This window comes from Protopterus annectens, chromosome 2.part1 (genome assembly GCF_019279795.1).
Source record: "Protopterus annectens isolate FY-2018-M chromosome 2.part1, PAN1.0, whole genome shotgun sequence".
Lineage (NCBI taxonomy): Eukaryota > Metazoa > Chordata > Ceratodontiformes > Protopteridae > Protopterus > Protopterus annectens.
In genome coordinates this window covers 62,473,976-62,493,226 of record NC_056729.1, presented here as the reverse complement: position 1 = coordinate 62,493,226, position 19,251 = coordinate 62,473,976, and the positions used below count along the sequence as shown (strand labels likewise).

General features: G+C 40.9%; 1 protein-coding gene across 1 annotated transcript in view; it reads right to left on the bottom strand.

Moving 5' to 3' along the window:
- The window catches only part of LOC122793970 (sodium- and chloride-dependent transporter XTRP3-like), a 438,952-nt gene that overhangs the window by 294,738 nt on the left and 124,963 nt on the right, over positions 1–19,251 (bottom strand). The window lies entirely within an intron of this gene.

Sequence of the window (19,251 nt, the reverse complement as noted above, 5' to 3'; positions counted from 1 at the left end):
ATTATTAAAGGATGAAAGTGTTTAAACAAGATTTGTTAATGCTACATTCTTTATTTTGTGTAATACAGCCGTATCTTGAAAACAGCCATGTATTACTTTTTCTGCAAAAAGTTTTGCAACACTACTTTTTATTTTTCCTTTAACTACTGGTTGACACTTGCACTACAACTTTTTTGCTTATTAAAGTGTTACACAATGACACAAAAAAAGACAACAAATGTGTTCAATATTAAATGGAAAACAGCACATGTGCAACTGTAAGTGTAACAGACACTGATGCACTTTGACTAACATTTAACTCATTGAACTTGACACTTTTCTGATCACAACACATCAGTGTTTCCAGAATAGCACAGATATGGGAAGAGAGATAACACAGTGGATTACAATTGTGTCTCCAATCATAACCAGGATATTATATGTTCTTGACACCCGTGTCAAGAATGCCTAACATCCCAGGTTATGATTTATGAGACCAGATCATAATTCTTTGTAGTACATTTAGCTTTACCTTCTCCCAAGTACTTCAAAAGTTGGAGAAAAAAGAAAGAAAAAAATGTAGCAGTGGTAATTGCTTTACATCTGAGAAAGCTATAACACACTGATAGCTGTAACATAGACAGTGACCACCAAAGAAAAGCATTGGGAAGCCAGTAAAACACTTCTTTCAGACTTAAAAAAAAAGTCTGAATAAAGTGTTTTAATAACAGATTCCTTTAATGTTGTGATAGCTGAGTACTGTTAATGCTCTAGTGTTAAATGTATGTAGATGTGATTTAACAAGATTTGCAAAGCAAATGAAAATATAAGGTTATAGAATGACTAGTAAACCGCATACCATGGGGCTCCCTACTGAAATGTCACCATTTGAAATGGCAAGTGCTAAAAAAAACATTAAAAAGTCCAAAATCCCAGAAAAGAGTGAATCTCAAAAATTGCTCTTTTCCTTAAAACTTCTTTTACGGGGATGCCCACCCACCCACAAACATCTATATGCCAACTCTGAATTTACCATACCTCAGACAAAATGGTATATTCTGAGAACTGGTATCTTGGAATTTGTATATGTAAGCCCATTTTTGGCCATTCATTCTCCATATACTGGTACTCACTCCAGCAGGTCCCAATATTTCAAATGTTTACCATACAACAGACTGGGAAATCAAATTCACAATGAGTCAGCAGGAGGGCATATCTGGTGCAAAAGGTTTTTGTGTGTTTTTTCCTAGCAGAAATGTTATGACTGTGCGTTCGTTGAAAAAAAAACTTCTGCAGGATTCAATAAAATGGGTGGGTTGGCGGCCCCCCCCAAAAGAAGTTTTAACCCATTCCATCCGAGTGACGCCTCCAGGTGCATTCAACCGAAGGCTACATGGAGTTTACATGTTTGTATGGTAAGCAGCAGCGGTGATTACATATTCATGCTATGCACCAGTTTTAAATGTAAACAAGTGCAGTTTTGTGGCTAGCAACAGTTTTTCCTGCCTGGAAACTGTGTAAAGCAACGTGGATAGAAAACATGTTTACCTCAGAGCAAACTAGGTTAGCGTGATTGTGCGGAATGCCACAATGATTACCAGGTTTTATCATATAGCAATCTATATGATCCAAACACATTACAGGGCAGTGTATACAGTGCAGAGTATTGTGGAATCCCTTTCCAGCATTCCGTACAAAAGTAGTGTAAATGATCTGTAAGGGTACATGGGCTATCATGTAAAATAAACAATTGTAGGAATGATCACAAGGAAAGAGGATAGGTGAAACATCATATTGTACAGCAGATGAGGGCATGTAAATGGAAGACAGTTGTAGCAGCAACACTAATCACATATCGACATGGTACAGTACGGACCACACAGTGAAAATGTATATTATGTGATTGTCAGACAAGGTGATATAATGGAGAAGATGTTCATAGGTTAGTACTAGGCTAAATGCCTTTGTGGGTCATTTTAAGCCTAGCCAGTTACCCCATCTGAGAATCAAACCCTGCACCTTGTGTTTGTAAGGTAAACACCTTAACCATTATGCCAACCACCCACCAAATAATCAGCCCTTGTAAGTCTTGAACCCAGGACCCTGCACACCATATCCAGAGCAATTTACCACTAAGCCATCTGTCTTTGTGAAATAAGCACCATGACATGCCCAATGGAGTGGACATTATCAGGGATGTTCTATACAATTAGGGTTGGGTGCATATTGTGAAGCTGTGCAAACTGATTTGCTTGACTATGACTGTAATATCAGCAGAGGTCTCCAACAAGTGGGACACAGTTACAGGCTCATGGACAACAGTAAATGAGGCACATACAGTCATGGACAATATCAGAATAATACCACAAGTAATCCCATGTCTCTTATATAACACATGTGATTCTGGATGATCATAGATGCTTCTGCTCAAACACGCTTGTACAACTATTATGACATATCATTACGATGTACTGTGTGCATCACCAGAACAGGTATCACATATGCATCTGGTATAACACCTTCATGGGTTTTCCACACCATCAGACAGTAATGTTTATGCAACAAAAATAATACCTAGGTATGGCCAATAAGATGTGTGACAGCTCACTATGGTGAAGGTGGTACACTTCAGTTACACATCATTGGAAGATGTATAGGGATGTACTGGTGTGATGAAGGCTGTGAACTGTGGCGGTATTAGGCCTTTGATGTGGATGTCCTGCACATAATCAGTAGCTATGTTACATACAAGGGAGTATTCACCACTGTGGCCACATGCTGGTGGATGCTTCACATACCATCTACCCCAGGACACAGGTCACATACCACTTGGTCTGCTTATAGGGCGTGATGCCTACATTACTCTTGGGTTGTGCATTTGTTTTCATAATGTACCAAATCCCCCCATGTTTTTGTTTCATTGTTTCATTGCATGTGTTGTCATAGCTATGGCAGCAATCTTTGGTGTGTTGATACTGTCTGTATATCACAGTTAGAGTCAATGATTGCCCACAGTCTGTAGTCCTCCAGACAGCAGTTTGGGCATAGGATGTGTATAATGTTCTCGATGTCTGTGACTTAAATAATTGATAGTAAAGGGCCTAACAGACAGCCCTGAGGTATGGACCTGATCACTGGACTCAAGAAATAGGTCACATCACATATTTCAACATATTTAGATGCCACATATGTGATCCAGTGGTCTACCCACGTGGTGATATAGGTGTTTATGGTCACATCTCACAGTGTTGACTGAATATCTCAGTGTGGATTTGTGTCAAATGCCTTCACCTGGTCATCTTCCACAGGATGATAGTGTTGTCATCATGAATGCCCTTGATGACCTCTTTGAAGACATCGAACAGATGTAAACAGATGTAATAGACATGGATGTAGGAATAACAGCTCACACATGTCTGTTGCACACAGCCAGGATATTACCAGTGTCCATTTAGAAAAGGTCCATGATGACATGTTGGTCTATCTCACAGATGAGGAGAGTCAGGATGTGTCTATGCATGCATACATCAGGTGCTGTCCCAGCCCACTCAGATGGATGCATGTTGATGTATACCCTTCTACCGGAATATAGCCTGTGTGGAGAGTGTATGTTGAAGTGTGTATCCAACCATGTAAGGTAGGTGTATGTTCTAAGTCATGCTATAGGAGATCTGTGATGTTGTCACAGTCCATTGATTCTTTGTGATAGGCTTGGATGAAGGTAAGACAGTGCATACATCCTATCATAATCCGGCCTAAAGTTTGGACATAATCTCCCACTCAGGTATCATCGAGAAACTCTCCCAGCTGGGGATTAACTCTTATGTCACTAGATAGTTAACCAATTGGCTCACCAATAGAACACATGCTGTGAAAGTTGGTGAATCAACCTCTACCAGTTGAGCTGTCACCATTGGCATACCCCAAGGATCTGTGCTGGGCCCTTTACTGACTGGAATCTATTTCTCAACAGTCCAGGCTAAATTATATGGCCTTTGGCTTACCAAGTTTGATTACTGCATGAGTCCAACAATGATGTTAGCATACTACAGGAGGGGCTAATACAGACAAATGATTGGTGCCAGAGTGACACTATCTACAAATAAACACAACAATGTGTCATTAGTTTTGCCTTCCTCAAACTGGAATTCCCCGCTAATTATAGCATTGACAACACTCCCCCTTAGTTGAAAACAGTGAAGCAAGACCTGGGAACACATGCAGATAGCAATCTGAACTTCAACCACCAAGTGTCCACAGTGGTATGGAAAGGCTACGTTGTGCACCATAAAAGTCAGGCCCTCATATACAGATCTGAGGGTGATAAAACAGCACTGTACTTGAACCTCATTAGAACATTCACAAAATATAATAATCCTTTTTGCATGTACCTCACCAGACACCTGCAGCAGCTGGAGAGAAAACAGGGATTTCTGATGAAGAAAATACACGGCCTATAAACCATGCCATGATGTATGTGGACAGACTGAAAGCAATGTCACTGTAATCTTTATCTTATAGGATGAGGTGACTTGTGCCTGGCCTATAGGCCAGTCTCTGAGCCTCCCCTGATGGGAATACTCCACATCCGCAAATCAGCTAAAGCTGATGACATCAGCAAAGTCTGATGAGAGGAAAATGGTAATAGCAGTGTCCCACATGCTGGTGTAAAATGCTCTCTCTAATGTCAAGTAAGTGCACATACACACATAAACACACCATTTGACTGCAGTGAAAACAGAACCCCTACCTAAGTACACCGACTAAAGAATTCTGTATTTAAGGCAAGTGTCACATCTCAAGTCTGACTTGGAGAGTGTCAGACAACAGTTTATCGGTAATGACATCAGCAGTGTCTGGTAAGGAGAAAATGGTAATAGCATTATCCCACATGCTGGTGTAAGATGCTCTCTCTAATATCAAGCAAGTGCAGAAACACACACACACACACACACACACACACACACACACACACACACACACACACCAGTTGACTGCAGTGAGATTAGAACCCTTACCTAATTATACAGACCTCAGGATTTTCACAAGTGCCATGGCACAAGTCTGACTTTTACAAGGCTGCAGGGCAACTTATAGTGGATGACATTAGCAGTGGATGTTGGAAAGAAGATGTTGGGAAGCCAGCATGAAATGGATAGCTAGCCATGTCTAACTGTCAAGATATTAACTCATTACATCCAAATTACACCTCCAGGTGCATCTGCAGTTAACTTCTACTGACGTCTCTAGGCATCAAATATTGCTTGTTCATATTTGCATCAATAATTCCAAAATCATGCTTTGTAATAGTTATTGCATTTACTGTAACTTATAAAATTCAGTTTAATATGTAGAACCCAAAGACTACTGCCACTATAAAAATAGTTTGTGCTGAAGAGCTTGCCATTTATACATCTGTCATAACCCCCATTTGTTTGAAATATGAGGACATAATTTGATTCTGTCAAAAGGTTTAGGCTCCGCCCATTGGAAGTTACAATGCAAACGTCCTAAACTCCATTGCAGTGAATGAGTTAAAGTTCTGCATGTTATCAGATTGATGAGTGTGCAGTGTTTAGTATTTGGTGGTTCTGTTTCCAATGTGCAGGTATACTTTAAGAGACATCTTTACAAACTATATGTAAACAAGTGTCCACATTACTACAAGTATTGGAAAACCTGAATGTGTATTGTCATTCTAAAGATATGCATGGTATATAAGACAACATTTATTATTTATTAGGGCGGTGCAGTGGTGCAGTGGTTAATGCTGTCACCTCACAGCAAGAGGTTCTCTGGTTTGATTCTCGGCCAGGGTGCCTTCTGTGTGGAGTTTGCATGATCTCCCTGCGTTCGCGTGGGTTTCCTCCGGGTACTCCGGTTTCCTCCCACATTCTAAAGACATGCATCTGGAGCATTTCTCCCCAGGCCTCCGCTGAAAACAGGATCTGTGGAACCTAGTCGGACTTTCCCGGTCAACAAATGTTAAATAAAATAAATAAATATTTATGTAATGTAGTTGATATATTTGTGAACAGGTACTGAGAGATCAAGGTTGTAGTGTATGGGGGGAGGTAACAGATGGCTGCATTGTAAATATGTGCCTCTTTCTTAGATAGCGCCTTCCTTTTGTTTGTGTTTCCACATGTAGTTTCATGTCATGAACACTAAATGGAGATTAAACAGAAGTTATACATGCTATTCTCCACTTTGCATAGTGCACCACCAAGCATCAGGTTTGCGCAATGGTTGACAAAGTGTTTGTGCATGCAAGATACTCATTTCTACAACATTCCCTGTTTTCACATAGTTAAGCAGTGCATAAATGCAAGTCTCGCTGCTAACATTCTGTGAGTTCTCAGTACTGAGGGTATGAAACACACCTGCTGCTTAGCTGATTATGTGGCAGCACATGTAAATGCATTTATACATTTCTTTTTGAGCCCAGATGATATAGGGTTTGAATCCAGATATATGTAATACCTTTAAATAAGTAGTGGTAATGAAATGAAATTATCCTTTATACTACATTTATCATGTGTTACTGTGTGCTGATGTAGAGTATAGTGCTTAAGCAGAATTGTGTGGAGGTAACCACACCACAGAAGACTCGTTCACCATCATTTGGTATTGGTAGGTGATGCCAAATTCCGGACAAACAAAGAGACCAAAAAGTGAAGGGCTCCATTGTTTCTTTTTTTTTGTTACTTATGTGTGTTGTGTGTGATTCTATTTTTGACCAGATTATAGGTGTTAAAATGAGGTAAATAGAGAAGTGGTGAAATGGGGGGCAAGCAGGGGGAAGAACAAAGTGCAGGTGGGAGGGAGGAAAGAAGCATAGCTATCCATTTCTTCAACAGTGTAAAATGAAAAGATGCACAGAATATTAGCTGAATTTGGGCTGTCACCTCCACAAAGAGGGGTGACAGCAATGCAATCATGTCATAGAGCCAATTGGACCAAATCAATTGTGTCAAGAAGACATGTGTGAAACGGAGAGCTATGTATGGGACAATTTTTTTTGTTTGTTTTTGTGGGGGACAGGTATCCATTTTTTTCTTTTAACTTCAGTAAGAGAGGAATGCTGGGTAAGGGATGTTGGTATTTCTGGGTCAAGTAAGTTGGGTAAGTGAGAAAGCAAATGTGAACAAACAGGACAAACAAGACAAGACACATGGATGTTGAGGGACACAAAAGAAGATTGGGGTGAGGGAGGGGACAACTCAAGCACATACCCATCAAATATGCAGACAGTGAAAATCTAGTCCTCACCTGCAGGACTGTCATCACTGTCCCCTTACTACACTGGCTGCTGGAGTGCTTGATGTCTCCTCCTCCTACAGACCATGATGGAGAGCAGCCTCTCCATCTGGCGTAGGCATACACTAATAGTGTGGTGCATGTCCTTACACAGACACAGACACACACACACACACGCACACACGCACACACACACACACACACACACGCACACACACACACACACACACACACACACACACACACACACACACACACACACACACACACACACACACACACACACACACACACACACACACACACCAACTCTGGCATCTCCTGGTGGCTGATGAAATCCACACCTCTGCCATACTCCCAGGGGGTACCACAGCACCAGGCTGCTGGGGTAATGCTGCCTGAGGGCACAGATAGTGTAGGGGCAGCAAAGGCAGTACTGTCAGGTTAGGTCTCAGATGTGCTGGGCATCAATGCCAGAGCCAGTGGAGCATAGCAGGTTGAGCCCCTGGGGTTGGCCTACCCCCCTGTGCTGTGAAATATTTAGTGCTTTGTTACAGATGGATGACATGTAGACATTTTGACAACACATAATAGAAAATAAAAAAAATACATAAGGGTTGCAGTGACAGAAGAAAAGGGTGGACAGGATTAGGAATAAGTATATTAGAGGGTCAGCCCAAGTTGGACGGTTTAGAGACAAAGCCAGAGAGGCAAGATTGCAGTGGTTTGGATGTGCTGAGAAGGGATGCTGAGTATATTGGGAAAAGGATGCTAATGATGGAGCTGCCAGGTAAGAGGAAAAGAGGAAGGCCTAAGATAAGGTTTATGGATGTGGTAAGAGAGGACATGCAGGAGGTTGGTGTGACAGAGCAAGATGCAGGGAACAAGAAGAAATGGAAATGGATGATCACTGTGGCAACCACTAATGGTAACAGCCAAAAGAAAAAGAAGAAGGTTGTGGTGACAGAAAAAAGAGATAAAATTAGTACCATCATATGTGAGTTACAATGCATTATCACCATAATACAAATATTTTATCTGAAGTTTTTAATTTTACGTATATTTCCTAAGTAATGCACACTATAATTATGGATTGTTCAAAGTAATCCTTGCAATGTGCAGATATTGCATATATGCTTGGTCCAATTATACAGATTACAGTTAACAGCAAGGCATTTATGCCACTTGCGTAGAATTTAATTTATGTATTATTAAAGAATTGTAGTATTGTATAGTTGTTACTCATGGTATTTGATCCCACAACCTCTGACTACAGTCTTATACTTGACTCCTAAAATCAGTTTGTGCTACATACTGATGCATGCATATTTGCTTTTACAGTTAGGATATGCATGCTTACTTTGCTACTACTGTACAGATAACAAAAAAAATTTTCTTTAAATTTTAAAGTTACAATAACACTTCTCTTGTGCTATAAACGTACCACTTGCTTCCCTCATTCTCTCTCTAGTCAATCAGCCTGGGCTGCCTATTTGCAACTATTTCAGAATTATCTCCAAAAAGAAAAGAAAAGAAAGAAAGACCAGACATGCCTAATCCCAAGCAGTGCAATAGCAAATAATGATTCCCTACAAATTCCTGTTATCGCATTTACTGATAGTGCGCAAACCCGAGCGATGATGACAACCACATTTACACGATTTTAAGAGGAAAGCAACAGTGCCAAACAGAGAGAAAAGCAATTTTTAAAACTGGAAAGTTAATCTGATGCTTGCAATTAGTTTGAGGGTTATCTGCTACTGTAACTGTTAGGTGATTTAACTTTGCAGATATGCACTGGGGGCATAAATTTCATGACCTGATAGATGTTTGCTTGCCTTTATGCACTGCTAAAATTGATTTTTACAGTGTGGGATTCAAACCTATGCATAAGGGACAAAACATTTTCTTCAACAGCAGTGATTCTCCATCTTTGCCACAGAAGAAGTGCCTCTCATACATAGTTATGAATCATTTATAAATACAGATGTCAGATTGAGGGGTTAACCATTTATGTGCATGACCTGACAAGGTCCTTGTATATACATTCATTTGTGTATGTGTCTTATTTAAGTGTGAAGGCCATCCAAGTCCAGATATCAGAAGTATACTTACAGAAACATAGTAGACAGTATATCCTCAGTCAAACATCTGAACCTTCAAAACACAGTAAGGGTGTCTTATCCCTCAAAATATAATTCATATCAGCCCCACTATTTATAATTATGTATAAATTCTTATAAGTGATATCTAATATTACATGAAATGTAACAACAGTAAAAATGTCTGGAATTTTCTGTATTAGAACCCATGACCATGTGTATGGCAGCCCTACACTTACATCTGTTGCCACAGGAATATTGAAATAACAATTGGATATTTTCCTGTTCATTACTATAAACTGATCTGTCACAACAGTAAAAATATGTTGCACTTCCTGTATTAGAACCCAGGACCATCTGTATTACAGACCTACACTTACTTCTACTACCACAGGAATAGTTAAACAATATTTGCATAACTTTCTATTCATTCTTCCCTTCTGTGTGTTAACCGATGCCCAACGTTGCTTAACGTGTTTGCACAGTGCCCAACAGAATTTATAGAATGTATCCATTTTGTTGACTGTTTCCTGTCTCCAGGTCTTTTGTCAGCTTCTTGTGTGGGCCACTAGTCCAGGTTTGCACACTGCTAAGTGTCACACAAATGTAAGCACAACTAAACATGATATTCATTGCATTTCTCCATTTCCCCTGTAGTCAAACACTGGCATTAAAAAAATAAAAAAGGGAAAATTATGAGGAAGGAAAAAGAGATCTATTAAACAAACAGCACTATAAAAAGTTATATTTGTACACATTAAATATTTTAACACATGTCTGAATATGAAGTCTCACTACAATGAACCTTCAAAACATAGTAAGGGCATCTTATCCCTCTTTGCAATAGAAAGAGCTTTGCAACAGAGAATGAAAATCATTGTTCATACAAACAATTGTAACATCATCCACAGATTTAACAAAACATACAACAGTTGTTCCTACATGTGTTCATTTCAGATGTAGTCCACTGAGTGATCGCACAACCCTTTATGACCATTGCTCACATACATGCATCTCTGCCTTATCTCTCTGTATTTGTTGCTCATGCTTGTCTTATCTGGCCAGTAATCTGAGACATGCAGTCTGTAAGGCATTCTGTATAATTTCCCTTAAAATGTGCGAGGATATTAAATGTTAATAATATACAGCTGTCAAGACATTAAGGGGAAGTTGGATGTTTCTGAACAGAAACTGTGAAATGTGTGTTGCATACTTACATTTAAAACCTTGATTTCTACACTTTGTAAGTCTAACCTGGCTGACACACCCACTGGAGGTAAGTGAGTTACATTCACCATTGCAGTCCATTAGCAACAAGCACCGAGGGAGTGTCTGCACTATGTTTACGTCTGGTACACAGAGCCAAGTATTTGGGGTTCAGAAGTTCTAGTTGACTGCCGAATCCTACACAATTGCACTTTATAAACACTTACACGAGTGCATGGATCATGCTATCCCTAATAGAACCAAGATGTTATCCTCCAAAAAAAAGGAAGCCAATCTGGTGGTCCTCTGCCATAAACAAACTCTACAACAGAAGAAAGAAACTGTTTCAAAAAAGAGTAAAATCCCATGACTGGAGGAACTCCCTGGTCAACCTCAGTAAGAAGCTGAGATCCCTCATAAAATCCTCCAAAGCTAGTTACGAAAACAAAATTGCCACTGACTCTAAAGACAACCACAAAGCATTCTATAGCTATGTCAAGAATCTAAATGGGAACACTCAGATCTGCTCTGAGTTACAGCACAATGGCACTAAATATACAGAACCAACTGATATTGCCAACATCCTAGCAGATAGGTTCAGTGCTAACTTTACCCCCCCCCACACCCCCTAGAGGGCCCATCTCTATACCAGAAGAATGAAAAATACCTATAATCACAGCTGCACAGGTAAAAAACACACTCTCCAAAGCCAAGAACACAGCATCCATGGGACCTGACAATATCCCAAGCTGCGTTCTACATGAACTGCAGAATGAACTGGCACCCTACCTAAGTACCATGTTCAATCATAGCCTCACCTCAGGCTTTGTACCCACTGAATGGCGCTCCACGATGGTTATCCCACTCCACAAAGGGGAAGCCACGACGGACCCTGGGAACTACCGCCCCATTAGCCTGACAAGCCTGTTCTTCAAGGCCATGGAATGTATTGGACTCTACCCAGTTTGGATTTGTAAAAGGCAGATCATGTCTCCTAAACCTGATTGACTTCTTTGAAGCAGTCACCAAAGCCATAGATGAGGGTAAAATGGTTCACACAGCTTATCTAGATCTCGCCAAGGCTTTCGACACCATCCCCCACTCTGGAATTATAGATAAGCTCACTAAACTAGGTATAAATCCCTATGTCACAAGATGGGTTGCCAACTGGCTCATGGACAGAACCCACACTGTGAAAGTAGCGGATTCCAAATCCGACATCAGACCAGTGACAAGTGGAGTACCACAGGGTTCAGTCCTGGGTCCTCTCCTGTTTGGTATCTACTTCTCTGAAGTGCAGGCCAACACAGAAGGTCTTTATTAACAAAGTTTGCAGATGACTGCAAACTAGGAACCATAATCGAAACTCCTAATGATGTGGACAAACTACAAAAGGGCCTCACTGAGACAGATACCTGGTGTCAAAGCCATGGCCTGAAGCTCAATGCCAAAAAGTGTATTGTCATCCCCTTTGGTAAAAACTCTGTACCCATGAACTACCACATCTACTTAATGCCGAAAATGTGATAAGAGACCTTGGGACACAGGTGGACAGTAGTCTCTCCTTTGATAATCACATCACCACAGTGGTCAGGAAATCTTTCTACATGGCTCATCTCATCAAAAAAGGATTCTCATCCAGAAAAAAAGAAGTCATTGTTCCCCTCTACTCATCACTCATTAGACCCATTATAGAGTACAATGCCCCTTTTGGTATGTACCTCACAAGACATCTACAGCAACTGGAAAGACCACAGAAATACCTCACAAAGAGGATTACTGGCCTCAAACAGATGCTCTATGCAGACCGTCTCAAAAAACTACAGCTTTACTCCATCGCACATCGCCTACTCAGGGGCGATCTCTGCCTAACATACAAAGCTATGTCAAACCCAAAGCTGTTGGACATGCTCCACTTAAAGAAATCCCAATCCCTCCAAGCTACACGCACTAGGGACCTAAACCTTGTCACCACAATAAACAGAGCATGCTGGAGGGATAGATTACTGTCCCAGAGACTTCCCATACTCTGGAACTGACTACCTATATATGTCAAACAGAACTCCTCATTAGCACTCTTCAAGAAAAATCTTGATGATTGGATGGGAAATGGGAAATTCACCTCGGGGATCACTTTTGTGGCTCTGCTCAACAGGGGCACAGGAAAATAATTTTCTTGGTGGCAAAAGCCAGGGTACATTTTTTGGCTAGGCTTGTAAGGGCCCTAGGGCTGATAGCCTAGTACCTACCTATGAACCTAATGAGTTCACACCCCATTTGCATCCTCACCATGCTCAGAGCCCTGAATCAACACTATAAAAAGAGAACCATGCAGCTAGGGAACCTGAAGGTGAGGAAACTTGTTTATGTGAATAACACAGAAGAAGATATTACTTTGGGATTTATTTGCACAGAAGACTACTGATTTTGATAAAGTATGCTTGCATTTTTCAGCTATATACTGGATATGCTGAAATGTCACTAACAAAAATCTTTTATATATGTATATATGCATTAGCAAATGCTATTTTTGTCTGCATGCATTTCTTAGCAGTGTACAGATGGCATAGGCATGTTTGTCAGGGCATTTTCCTTTCTCAGATGTACAACCTTATTAACTGTCATCCCAAATGCTATTGTTACAACTGTTGTTCTCTTTACACTCTTCTTTTGTTATTTCAGTGAAATGTAAATTTTCTATATTGTCAATGACCCAGTGGTGTTAGCCTTCTAGGACGGCCTATAGACACCTCTATGTCAGCTGTGGCCACAGGCAGGCATGACTGGAAATTGTATAAAATTGAATGTTCTATGGTAAATGTGTACACATGTTTTTGGGACATTTTATTTGATAGCACGTTTAGCAGTTCACTGACAGTTTTTTAGCAAAATGCGTCATTTCCCAGTTGTTTTAGGGGTGGGGGAGCCAAGTTCAATTTATGTGGTGGCACAAACAAAATTTGCTGTTGTTACTCTCCTTGTTTTGGATCCAACCTTGCTTTGTGTGTGATCATAATATGTTACAAGCACGTAAGTCCTTTTTTATATTTGAATACCTTGACTGTTTAATGTTTCTCCATTGGGTAGTATTGAAATACTATACCTTTTATGTGTTATATCTAAGCAGGACTTTTATTTATGTCATACTTATGTGTATTATCTTTCTTTTGTGTTTTTTGTCACCTAGAACTATGGCATCCAGGTGTCCCAATCCCCACACCCCCCTTCAGCGACCCCAAGAATGAAGTCATTGTTAAAGCATTTAGGCAACATGGTGATTTTCTGCTTGAGAGGGGATGTGGGGATATGTCTGGCAGAATGCAAATTTTGCAGCAGATAGTGGCTGATGTGAATGCAGTATGTGGCCAGAGCAGGATACATGATTAGGTGCACCATAGGGCCACTGACATGATTTCATCGACCTGGAGGAGAGCAGCTGCAGTGCCCCATAAAGAGATGGCTACCAGCAGAACCTACTACAGATCCACCACTGACACCAAATGAAGAGTTTCTGTCCACTGTCCAGACAGCTCAGTGGAAAGCACACAACAACATGTCATTGATGTTAGTGCTGCAGTTTCAAGGAGGATGAGTATGTCACAGGAGCAGCTTCTAGGTAGGCTTACCTATCTCAATTGTTAAATACTTCTTTTATAGTAAAATATTGACAGCAATACTTAAGTTCTGTTTAACATAATTTTTTTTGGAGAGGGAATAGTTGTAGATTGATGCAGTTAACAACACATTCTGGTTGATTACACATGGGCTTGGGGTGGACATGTCATCCAGGTGCTTGTTAAAACTATAGTTACTGGACATATAAAGGGCAACTCCCTGTGTTACTGTTAATTGTGATGATGGTATCCTTATCTTTTGCTTAAATTCTTCCAGGACCATCTTCCACAGGGAGCTTGCAATCATCTGTACATGATAAGCCAAACATTTCATGCCAGTACTGATGAGTAGTTCAAGAAATATTTATTGTATCCATATGTGTGATGTGGGTGTCAGGACTGCTGTGTGTATTGCTGTACTATCTGTAATAGTGGCACCACTGTTAGATTGTTAGAATATGTTGGACTATAGCAGTTTAGGTATTAATTTCCTTTCTGCATTTGCTGCTTATTATTACTGGTGATCCTGACAATGGAAGTGAGGCACTCTTACAACCTGATGTCAGAGTATCTGCAGACTCTGTTGATGATGGTGGCCAAAGAGAGGCACAGTTAGGGGGGGGGGGGCAGAGCTTGAATATGACACTGAGGTTGGCATTCAGCCATCCCCTGTAATTCCATTGGATACAGCCAGTAGGCCAACCCATTCCAGTGAGTCCTCAGATATTGCACAGGTGGAGGGTGAGACACCTGTGGCAAATGCAGCTTCAGTGCCTGTTCACTCTGGCTGTAGCCAACATGTGGGTGAGGTACCATGCAGGAGCGTTGTTAGGGGTGCTCATAAGAGGCATGCTGTACATCCTACACCTGATCCAAGTGCATCTTCCAGTGCCACTCAATGTATGTTTAGGGCCATCATGGAGGGGCAGACATGTTCTACTTGGTCCCCCAGAGAAATACTTAGGGTTGTAGATGTGGCACAGTCTGACATGTGTAACTTCCTTCACTGTGTTGCCAATTCAATGGATCAGATGAATGGCACATTGGAATGGGTGGTGTCTGTGATGGAACGTCTGCTGGGAGGGGGACAACATCCATGTGGGAGTAGATCAGCCACATCATCTGATGTTAGCCAATGTGGCTGTGCCTGATCATGCTCCCATAGTGGCACTACTTTCACTGCTCCATCCGTGGTTGAGGTATCCACACCCAGACATGGCTTGCCATGGGATCATGGTCCTGGGCATCCTTGAGAGGACAGTTCATCCATCAGACATCAGTCACATTCAGGTAGTAGCAGTACATCTGACCATGGGCATGAATGTGCCAGTGCAACTCCTGGCAGAGCCAGTTCTCATGTTCGGCTATGACAAAGATGAACTATCACCTCTACCATGCACAGCTCACACCTGTCTGACATACCAAGACATAGAGCTAGAACAGAACTTGGCTATGTTCTTGCAGACACACATAGACAAATTTCACTTGGAGGGCCCATACAGACACACACACACACACACACACACACACACACACACACACACACACACACACACACACACACACACACACACACACACACACACACACACACACACACACACAACAGTTACATGGTTCATTTGTGAGGCTTAAAGCTCATTCTGTCTCAGTGGCCATTTGTTACTTTATCCAAATGTCTGCCTGTTTCTCTTTCTTACTCACATGCAACTCACTTACCTTTTGTGTGAGCCTAGGCTTCCTGCCCCCCCCCCCCCACACACACACACACACACACACACACTCCACCGTATGCAAGTGATGATAACTGTGCCATATCCTTGTTTTCTATCTTTTCAGTTCAGAAATACATAAGCCTTGTGCCTGATGCTCAGGGTGCATAGTTGACAGTGCTTGTGATGTTGTTTTGCTAATTGTATTTTTGACACATTTTGGCCTTACAAAGTTAGACAGTTGATAGAATCAAAACAGTTTTTGCATCAGTATTTTTAAGAATCTTCTGAGGGCTATGGAGTCTGAAACTGAAACTGTGTTTCATTACTTTCTAACTTCTCTCTTTAATGATTTTCCAGTACAAAAGTATAAGGCCACACTGAGGACATTCAGTGACCATCAGCAATTTTGAGAGGTATGAATGTGCGAATCTTTGATGCCTGAGGTATATTACTTGATAGAGGACACATGTATTAACATAAGTCTCTGCTATCACATGTTAAAGTCATTGCTGTACAAATCACCCACCTTTTACTTACTTATATTACCAAGTAATAACATGCAAGGATATGCCATTCATTTGTATTATTACGCAATTCTAACACTCCAGGTTCAGCACTTACCTTGTAAATCCAGCAGTTTTAGTTCAGGGCTGCGTCTGTCTGATGCTAGGAGTATACAGCCATAAAATGGGTAGGTAAAAGTTGCGAGCATTGCCTAGCATCAATGGTACTATATGTATGCGCATAGGATGAAGGTTTTGGTCCCTTAGGTGGTGAGTGAGTGTGCGATGTGTTGTCTCTTAGCCAATGCGAGGGCATATTGAGCATGCCTATGTCTGTCTATACCCGCAGCAGCTGTTGATTCCCCCTCTGACTCCTCACCTGAGTATGGCTGTGGTGACCTTGGCATTAGTGGTGGAATGTGTGCCCCTACACCTTGTTGATTCTGCTGAAGCTCTTTTCTCAGGATGATGTTGTGAAGCATGGCGCAGAGAGTTAAGATTTCAGTACAAGTACTTGGATTGTACTGCAGGGCTCCCACAGATGTATCTAGGCAGTGGAACTGCAATTTCAGCAGCCCAAACCCACCCTCTATGATATTTCTGGTTTGAGTGGGTGCCTCATTATGGCATTCTTCAGCGGGTATGTGTGCATTTTTTGATGGGCATCCTCAACCACAGTTCCAGTGCATAACCAGTAAATGACCCTGTGGGATATCACCCCTAGTGAATATCTGATACAGTTGGGAGATGTACCAGATATGTAAGTCATGGTAACTGCCTGGGTTGCCAGCACACATATTCAAGATAATTCCCTTAGAATTACACATGATTTGGCAGTAAATGGAGTGGAAGCCCTTTCTATCTATGTGGACCCTTCCCTATTCCCTGGGTTGTGCCTTGATTTCTATATATGAACAATCTATGGTACCCAGTGCTTCAGGGTAGTGTGTTACAGGGTTGTACTCTTGTATATTTGTGGCTCTGTCCTCTGGAGTATGTAGAAAATATATGTGGTCACTGGCATGTTGGAGCATAGCATTCAGGAATTGATGGGGGATCCTGGATGCTGATGCCTGTGGCACTCCCAACATCTCCCCTGTTGGTCTCTGAAAGGTTCCTGCAGCTAAATTCTAAGTGTTATATATACCTTTGTCTCCACTGGTATGGGTTCCCCTGGATTTGCAGTGGCTCTGATTTGAGGACAACAGAGGACGCAGAGTACCTGTAGTGTTTGTCTAGCCACCCTGTACTGGTCTACAATCTCCACCTCATGCAGATTGTGATAAGTTAACTGGGGGTCTGAAAACTCTTCTCCTTCTTGGCCATGGTCTATTAGCAGCAGCAGCAGCATAGACTTCAGCCTGTTGCACATACACATGAATTAAAGCAACAACAGCCCCTAACATTCTTTCTGTGTAGACTCCTTTCTGTGGCTGTATTCCAATAGGATTTGGAATTCGCAGGGAAAACCAGCACTGAGTCTACACAGTTGCTTTATAGCTTGTTGACTAGCTCCTCCATCTTGGATTGGTTGATTAGTATACAGTTCAGTTGCTTATGCGGTCATTAGCATGCAACGGTGTTTACTGTGGTTGCACGGCTCTACACACCCCAAAACAAAATGTCACATCTCCAATTCAGTTCAGTTATTTCAAACTAGCACTTATTATCACAGAATAGTATAATGTTGTTGAAATATGTCTTCTCACTGATAAAATGTGAATTAGAATGTCACAACTTCAGTCAGATAAGTATTACAATGCCAAACATTGCTTTCTGGAATTAGTTTAAAACACACATAAAGACATACACATAAACTAATCCACAGACACATATTCCCACACACAAACACACACAGACACGTGTTCATGCATATACTCATACATAAACATACGCACTCTTATACAGATCTGCAGTGAGATACACATGTTGTGGTACAGTGGTCAGTCGATAAGTCAGAAAGCTATTTTGGCATGCTGTATGTTTTATATATTACAAAATAGATCTGATAGCTGTACATATAATCAATGCAATATGGTAGCAACCATATACAACAGCATAGGTAATGTGGAACACCTGAAAATCTGTGAATAAACAAAGGGCTGAAAGCACACAACGTTAGAGATGTTTGCCTCTCATGAAAAGGGATTTTGTGAGCAAATATAGATATTCTTGAAAGACCCCTGACCAGAAGAAGCTGTGAGGTATCAGAAGACTGCATGAGAATTTACCTGTGAAGCACTAGCAGCTTATGTATGGACTTACCTGTGTAGTACCAGAAGCCTGTCCACAGATCTGCTTGTGAATACGAAGAACTTAATTCTGGATAGGTAAAGCAGGTTAGCCAGACCTGCTATACCCTAGAATTGTAAAATGTTTAACATTTCATGAAGAGAATTTAAAACTGAACTGGGCTGCAAAACACAGAACTGGAATTGTGTACTTGTTTTATTTATTTTATTTTATTTTATTTTTTTTGGTAGAAAGCAAACTTTATTTCAGATCTTGGACTGTGATTAAACTTCACTTAACTTATAGTTACTGTCTAACATGTACTAGACTGAAGATTTTGGCATATTTTGATCAATATATACCAAACTGATTTTTTGTTGTTGTTTATATATCACAGAATGCAAGTGCAAAACATTTATGGGTTAATTATTCCAACTACAAAAAATAAAACTCTGCTAGATGCTGTGTTTATTCCACAGGAAAAAAAAAAGAAAAAAAATGACATTTTTTCTTGCCTCTGACAGAAATGTTTCACTTTACCTCTGATGCAGGCAAGTACAAACATGAGTCAATATGTCATGGCTCTTCAGGAGAGGAGTGTAACGCTTCAAGGAAGTAGTTAGGTTGCTAACAGACATTT